General features: G+C 41.9%; 1 pseudogene; it reads left to right on the top strand.

Annotated features, from left to right (window-relative positions):
- The window catches only part of LOC115108326 (glycerol-3-phosphate dehydrogenase, mitochondrial-like), a 38,053-nt pseudogene extending 32,764 nt beyond the window's left edge, over nucleotides 1-5,289 (top strand).
- Nucleotides 5,290-8,116: the final 2,827 nt, after the last annotated feature.

Here is an 8,116-nt window from a genome sequence, read left to right on the forward strand (position 1 = left end):
AACTTGTTCAGTTTATGTCTCAGTTGTTGAATCTTGTTATGTTCATACAAATATTTATACATGTTAAGTTTGCTGAATAAATGCAGTTGACAGTGAGAGGACGTTTCTTTTTTTGCTGAGTTTAGTTGAAATGATTAATTGAGGTGCCAACTTTAAAGTACGGTCTGCCATAATTGTATGATATTAATTTGTAGTCAGGTCCATTTGTAAAGCTAAATTGCATGGCTCCCTAAATACATACGTCCAGACAATCCCGGAAGCTGGTGTCAAATGAAAATGATGCCATCAATTCCCTGACATCCCAATGTGTTCATCTTGCCCGATGAGTGAATTAAACATCGGTGCTTTCAGCAGAGTAGATTAGAGGTGCTAACAGTGCAGCTTGCTCTCTCTCTGTCACTGCATCACTCAGGCTCTGTACTCCTGATAATACACTCACATCTGCAGGACAGTCCAGGCCATGTTAGACTTCAAATGAACTGTACAATGACCTGCAAATGACAAGCCGGGAGAGTTGCAGCCCCTTGTGACTTGGTGTGAATGAGTTTTAACCCTTCGTTAGCGGGGAAGAGGGGAGAAAGCATAGTCTATGATCCTGATGTTGCCGGAATGTTTAAAAAGGTCAATATGCTGATATTTTTTGACAGCATGTGACCTTTAGTTAAAAAAGTAGCAAATCCGGTTGAATTGAAATAACTTCTTCTTTGTTTAGTTCTGGCACATAATGTATCATAGTCAAATCATGCTGTCTCCTCTGCAGCCATCTCCCAATGAGTGACTCGACTCTTAATACATCGTATTGATCTCATATCAAAAGGTGCTATTTAAATGCAACAGATTTCCCAGGGACCATTGGCCCATTCTGTTTGGATTTGAACTGAATTGCAAATGTGTCTGTGGTGACCAGGTGGCCCAACATCTGGCCTCCACTAGGCTTAGCGGAGTTGCCAGCAACCGGATGCATCCGGTTTTCATGGATACAGCTAATTCAACCTAGCTTCCTTTTCCGCTGAAATACGGATGTAGGAACTCCGCTCAAGCGTTTTCTTTTATGCCTGCTATGTTAGGTTAGGCCTCTGCCTACGGAGGGAGGGCCAACGATGTCGCCGAAATGGCATAATCCCGGTCGTTTTCCCAATATTCCCCACCGGGATTTCTGGAAAACCTGGGAATTTAGGAAACGTTACCAGAGTTAACTTAAAATCAACAGAGCAGAACAATGAATAAGTGAGTGAGAGGTGCATTAAGAACATGTATAGACTAAGCATTATATTTTCTAGTTCCAGAATTCCATTAAAGAGTATGTATCCACGGCCATATTGTTTCCAGATCCAGTATGCCATCACAGAGTATTCATGCACAGTCATCGATATGATCGTCAGGTGCACGTCGCTGGGCTTCCTGAATGTGTAAGCGGCCGAGGAGGTCCTGCCACGCATTGTAGACATCATGGGAAAACAGCTGGTGTGGAGCGGGCAGTGAAAGAGGGTGAACTGCACCACCAGTTTTTTTTTTACATATCTATTGTACAGTATATTGCAGGGATGAGTTAAGAAGGAAAGGTGTGGTGGTTTGAGTGGAGTGTTGTCTGTGAGATAGGGTTGCAAAATTCCAGTAACTTTTCCAAAATTCCCAACATTCTGAAAATCCCGGTCAGGGATTGGTTTTTTAAAACTTTTTTGGACACACCTACTCATTCCAGGCATTTTCTTTATTTTTGACTATTTTCTACATTGTAGAATAATAGTGAAGACATCAAAACTAGGAAATAAGACATAGTAACCAAATAGTAAGGAAAAAAGTGTTAAACAATTATATATATTTTATATTTGAGATTCTCCACAGCTGGTTGAAAGAATGCAAAGAGTGTGCAAAGCTGTCATCAAGGCTGAGGGTGGCTACTTTGAAGAATCTCATACATAATATATTCTTTGATTTGTTTACCACTTTTTTGGTTACTACATGATTCCATATGTGTTATTTCATAGTTTTGATGTCTTCACTATTATTCTACAATGTAGAAAATAGTAAAAAATAAAGAAAAACCCTTGAATGAGTAGGTTTGTCCAAACTTTTAACTGGTACTGTAGTTGTTTGTAATTATGGGTAGAGCAGACATTTCCATATTTATTTGGAGCTGCACACATGACATAAATCCACCAGTCCTATTTAGGATATAATTTACAAAGATAACTTTTTTAAAATGTTTATATTATTTATCAATTCACAGATTTTCTTGCTTATTCCCTTCTGATTCCGGGAAATCTTCCGATCGGGATTCCTGTAATCTTGGGAATTTTGGGAAAGTTAGTGGAATTTCGCAACCCTATCTCACAGACAACACTCAAACCACCACGTCTTTCCTTCTTAAACCATTCCTACAAAATTCACTGTACAGTAGATATGTGAAAAACAATCCTATTGACTGCCACTCCCAGTATCTCTCTCCCATTCACCCACTGATATTCCTGCTCAGATATTCCCGCACATGCATTTGATCAACCTCGCGTTAACCCGGATACGTTTGATCTTTAAAAGGCCGTTAATTGGCTTTGGTTATTACCATAGGTTAATTAGTGAGATTTGCTCTGTGCTGTTACTACATTCACACTGTAATCATATGCATCTAACAAAAGCCATTCACTACTTGGGTATCCACTAAATAGCTATTGTGTTGATATTTCTATTCCAGTCTAGGTTTTGTTTGTATTAGGCTATTAATAGATAAACACCTAACTAGAGCTTGGATACTGTTTGATTCTCATGGATACAGATGGGGCCTCACCCTTCCTCTAATTCTACTCCTTGCAGTAGGACCACTGAACCTTTAGTCTAGTTGTGGAGTGATTGTTGTCTGCATTCCTCAGAGCACCTTTACCAATCCATGACCAAGCCAAACTAAAAGCTAACCGGTATTGAACGTGAAAGTACTAATTCACACCTATGGGTAACTGACCGCTGTTTTGACTGTAATTATGGATTCATGTGTAGCTACTAGCTACAGTATTCGTGGTAGATTTCTGCCTACCTGTTTGTACAGTATGTGAGTGTCTGAGTGTCTGCTATGTGATGAATGTGTGCTCATGTGTGTCAGTAGTGCTGGTGCTGCTGTGATTAATGTCTTGTCTTCTAATGGCCCTTCACCTTCATGTTATGTGTACTTCCTGTAGGAGGAGTTAGCTGCAGGCAAACAGTTTGTGTACTATGAGATTGGCCTCGCTTCGAGCAGCTGACCGACACCCTCACTCCTGCTGTGGACAAGTAAGACAGACAGGCTGGTGGACAAGTAAGACAGACACTCTGCTCTCAACACAAATGTGACCGGGGTTCAAGCCCGAGTCGACTCTGTATTCCCTTGTAACTAAAGTCTAAATAAAGCCTGAAATTATATTTGTGGGAAAAAGACACAGGCTGAGGAGAGGACTCCTCCACACTACTGTCCCCTTCTCCTCCCCTGTCTCTCTCAGAGGTCTAGCCTTGCGCAGCGCTAACTGCCACCTACCACTTAATTTCTTCTGTCAACAGGTATATGAAAAGGTTTCCCGGAAGTTTGACAAAGAAAATAAGAGCTTCCTCACAACACCGTGGATGTTCAGCGGGTGTTAGAGGTAACGAACGATCATCAGTCTCATTTTGCATTTCTCTTTGTTCTCTCTTCTGAAGTGTGTGTGTGTGTGTGTGTGTGTGTGTGTGTGTGTGTGTGTGTGTGTGTGTGTGTGTGTGTGTGTGTGTGTGTGTGTGTGTGTGTGTGTGTGTGTGTGTGTGTGTGTGTGTGTGTGTGTGTGTGTGTGTGTGTGTGTGTGTGTGTGTGTGTGTGTGTGTGTGTGTGTGTGTGTGTGTGTGTGTGTGTGTGTGTGTATTCAGTAGTGGGCCGCCACGCAGTGCTGCTCTGAAGATCCTCTTTTAGCTCAGTAACCATGACACTCCGTCTCTGTCTCTGGAGCACTCCCTCCAACTGATCTCAGACATGAGGAGCAGGTGGGCTAATTATGAGTATTAGTTGACATAGCATTGTCAAATGATGTTTGAAGCATTATTCAGGCCCTTCAACATAAGGTAATGGTCATATGCAATGGAATGTGCCATTGTAATCTTTGGACCCAAAACAACTTTTAAATGGTCTATAAAATGATATAATGGTGATAATCACAACAGAATGTTCCATGCACAAGTGAATGATCAGATGTTGATTATCATTGATTGCCGTTGTGATGTTAGTAGTAGCTCCTGCAGTTTGAACGGCATGTTGTGGAAAACATTCAAGTAGCGTTTGGTTTGAAACCCACTGGGGTATAACTATCGGGAGTATTTAAGGTAGGTGCCTGTCTTTAATCCCAACCTATTCACATCCATTCCATTGAAAGTGTATGGATTAGCTGTATATGGAGATTCATCTGGCAACAGGCCTCTGTAAGAGACCCCTCTTCTCTCTACTAATTGAGCTGTGGGTTGGCTGTGGGGGTTGTGTGGGAGTTTCTGTCAACACAATATCTAAATGAAATGTGTTTCGTTGCTAGGGAGCAAATACCGGGGTGACATATTCATAAGAAGCCTCATCTCAGATATGATATGAATATACTGGATGTGTGTCACTCGGGATATTGCCGTAGCTGAAGTGACTTGATGAGACCATGGCAGCGTCCCAAATGGCACCCTTTTCAGCCCCATAGGCCCCGGTCAAAAGTGGTGCACTATGAAGGGAATTGGGTGCCATTTGGGATGTGCCCGTGCGGTTCATAGCTCTGGTGTTTGAGATGGAGACACAGCAACTGCACCAGTCTACTGACGTCGGCTCTAAACTATGTTTCCTTTGTTTCAGAGTATCAATGTCTACATAGATGCAGACACACTCCATGAAATTCTGAATGAAGTTGACCTCAATAAAAATTGTAGAATTTAACAAATCCTTGCAGGTACAGTATATGTATTTTGTCCAATTATAATCATTTCTGTGTTGGGTGTTTTGTGTTAAAAATGTCTTAAATCCCAAATCCCTGCAACAATTTTTTTTGTCTCTCTATATATGTTTTCTCTATCCTAAAAGATGTCCAGTCTAAAAAACAATACACATTTTTATGTTTTCTATAGTGTTCATGGTTTGAATAGATGTGTATGCCTGCATATACATGCATGCATGTGTGTGTGTGTGTGTAAGTGCGTGCATGTATACGTGTGTGTCTGTTAGAGAGAGAGAGAGTGAAGTGCACACACACACACACACACACAAATGTGCTCCCTCCCTCTTCTCTCCTCTCCTCTTGACACTGCCAGGCTTCTCCTGCTCGGTGACAATGATGAATGCAGAACATGAGACACATTAATGCAGGGGATTCTGGTCAATGTCAGCCCTTTCTTCACTGTGTCAAGTTAAACAAACAAGATCAAGGCAAAGGGAATGGTAATTGTCCCTCAAGAGATAAGAGACGTGCTATGAAGGCCCGTTATTAGTCCTAAACATGGTCAGACTTCCTCTGCCACTAGGCTCTGGGATGGAAAGTTCACTTTACCACGGCTGAGGACCCTGCTCTTAGAAACAATGTTCCGTATTCACAAAGTGTCTCAGACTACGAGTGCTGGTCTAGGATCAACTTCCCCCCTGTCCATGTCATCTTATTCATTATGATTTTAAAAAGGCACAACTGATCCTAGATCAGCACTCCTACTCTTAGACGCTTAGGGCCCGATTCAGATTTAGGAAATCTATTCCTTTTTATGTGTTTTTATTTAAGCACTTCTCAGTAGTTGACATTCAGATTTACCGTATGCAGGTGCATAATGGGCTTTGCAGCTGTGCGCGAAGTGAATACATTGAATTAAACTGCTGAAAACCAATTTTCTAGTGGAATTCAATAGGGGTTTCAGTACATTTATCTAAAGCCATCCCTGTAAATACAGTGTACCTTTTAATTATAATTTTATCGACAGACAGACAGAAAGAAAGCCATCTAAATAAACGGGTATTCGTCTCCATTTCAGCACCAGTTGGTACATTTAAAAATACTCAGATCTTGTGGATTATTTAGTGTTAGGAAAGTATTTATGAATCATACATAAACAGGGTTGGTGAGCCTGTACACATGAAATATATTGATTAATTAAAAATACAATGGTTTGCCAAAAGTTGCCATATTCAATTGTTCAATCCATGAAATATTGGAAGGTGAGAAAAGTGTACAATACAGGATTTTTTTATTTAACCAGGTAAGTCAGTTAAGAACAAATTCTTATTTTCAATGACGACCTAGGAACAGTGGGTTAACTGCCTGTTCAGGGGCAGAACAACAGATTTGTACCTTGTCAGCTCGGGGATTTGAACTTGCAACCTTCCGGGTACTAGACCAACGCTCTAACCACTAGGCTACCATGCCGCCCCTATGAACAATAAACCTATAAATCTACCCTAATCCTGACTAATCATTGAACTGTGATGAAACCGGGTCCAGTCGTCATGTGCCAGGCTCAAGGTTTAAACTGCTATCTAATGTCTGCGTTCCATAATGATTCAAGTGGGCTACATGCCCCAAATGATTGCCCAACTTGTGATACGTTAGCCTAATATGATCCACTATTGCTAGCAATTCTAACTAATGAAATTATGCAAATGTTGACTACACTCTCACTAAAGTGAGAGTTACTACGGGGCGGCAGGTAGCTTGGTGGTTAGAGTGTTGCGCCAGTAACAGAAAGATTGCTGGATCGAATCCCTGAGCTGACAAGGTCAAAATATGTTGTTCTGCCCCTGAACAAGGCAGTTAACCCACTGTTCCCAGGTAGGCTGTCATTGTAAATGAGGATTTGTTCTTAACTGACTTGCCTAGTTAAATATAATTATGTGGGTATTTCTGACAGTGGCTACCTGTCACGCCATGACCTTTGTTTTCTTTATTATTTTGGTTAGGTCAGGGTGTGACGAGGGTGGTTTGTTTAGTTTTTGTATTGTCTAGGGAGTTTTGTATGTCCAGGGGTTTTTGTATGTCTAGGGGTTTATATGTCTATGGTTGCCTAGATTGGTTCTCAATCAGAGGCAGCTGTTTATCAGTGTCTCTGATTGGGGACCATATTTAGGTAGCCATATTCCTTGGGTATTTTGTGGGTTGTTATTCTGTGTTTAGTTGCCTGTTCTGCACTTCTCATTATAGCTTCACGGTTCATTATGTTGTTTTGTATAGTTTTGTTCAGTGTTTGTTCTTTCATTAAAAGAGTTATGTACTCTTACCACGCTGTGCCTTGGTCTCCTCATTATGACGACCGTGACACTACCAATAGTAGCTAATATTTAATATGATAGAAATTGTATTATTTTTTTTTAAGTCAGCACATATAATTTAAAACATTCTAGAGTGCTTAAATCCATTTGGTAGGTTCAGCGCTACTTCCAGTGCCCACGAGTTTCCATAGGCTACAGCCTTGGCTTGAGTCTCCAAATTTGAGCCCAACAAATTATGAAGCCATAGGCTTACAATTACAATTCTGAATAACAACGCAGCCATTTACTGTATACGCACGTCACTGTGGAAAAGATGCTTTTCAGTTTGCTGAAATATGACTGGTTTCACGTTTGTCTCCAGCAATAACAAAATGGGTCTAAAACAATTGTCATTTATATTTACAATCCCCTTCTCCAAACATATTTGTCAACGACGTGTGTATAGGTGGCAGGGAAGTCAGGCGCAGGAGAATCGAACTTGGTATAATGGAGTAGTTTAATAACGCCCGATGTCTCGGATCCAGGATGGATCGAACGGAGTACGCCGGGGCCCCCTTGATGCCCACCGGGGGCGGAGGAACCTCCCACACCTCAGCCTCCTGGAGAGGGCCAGCCACCATTGGCCTGAGGAGAGACACATGGAACGAGGGGTTAATGCGGTAATCAGGAGGAAGCTGTAACCTATAACATACCTCGTTCACTCTCCTCAGGACTTTAAACGGCCCCACAAACCGCGGATCCAGCTTCCAGCAGGGCAGGCAGAGGGGTAGGTTTCGGATCGAGAGCCAGACCCTGTCCCCTGGTGCGAACACCGGGGCCTCACTGCGGTGACGGTCTGCGCCAACTTTCTGGCGTTAAAGGTGGACGTGGGCGGCTTCCCAGGTTTCCTCCGCATGCCGGAACCAATTG

The sequence above is a fragment of the Oncorhynchus nerka genome, linkage group LG3 (genome assembly GCF_034236695.1).
Source record: "Oncorhynchus nerka isolate Pitt River linkage group LG3, Oner_Uvic_2.0, whole genome shotgun sequence".
Taxonomy (NCBI): Eukaryota; Metazoa; Chordata; class Actinopteri; order Salmoniformes; family Salmonidae; genus Oncorhynchus; species Oncorhynchus nerka.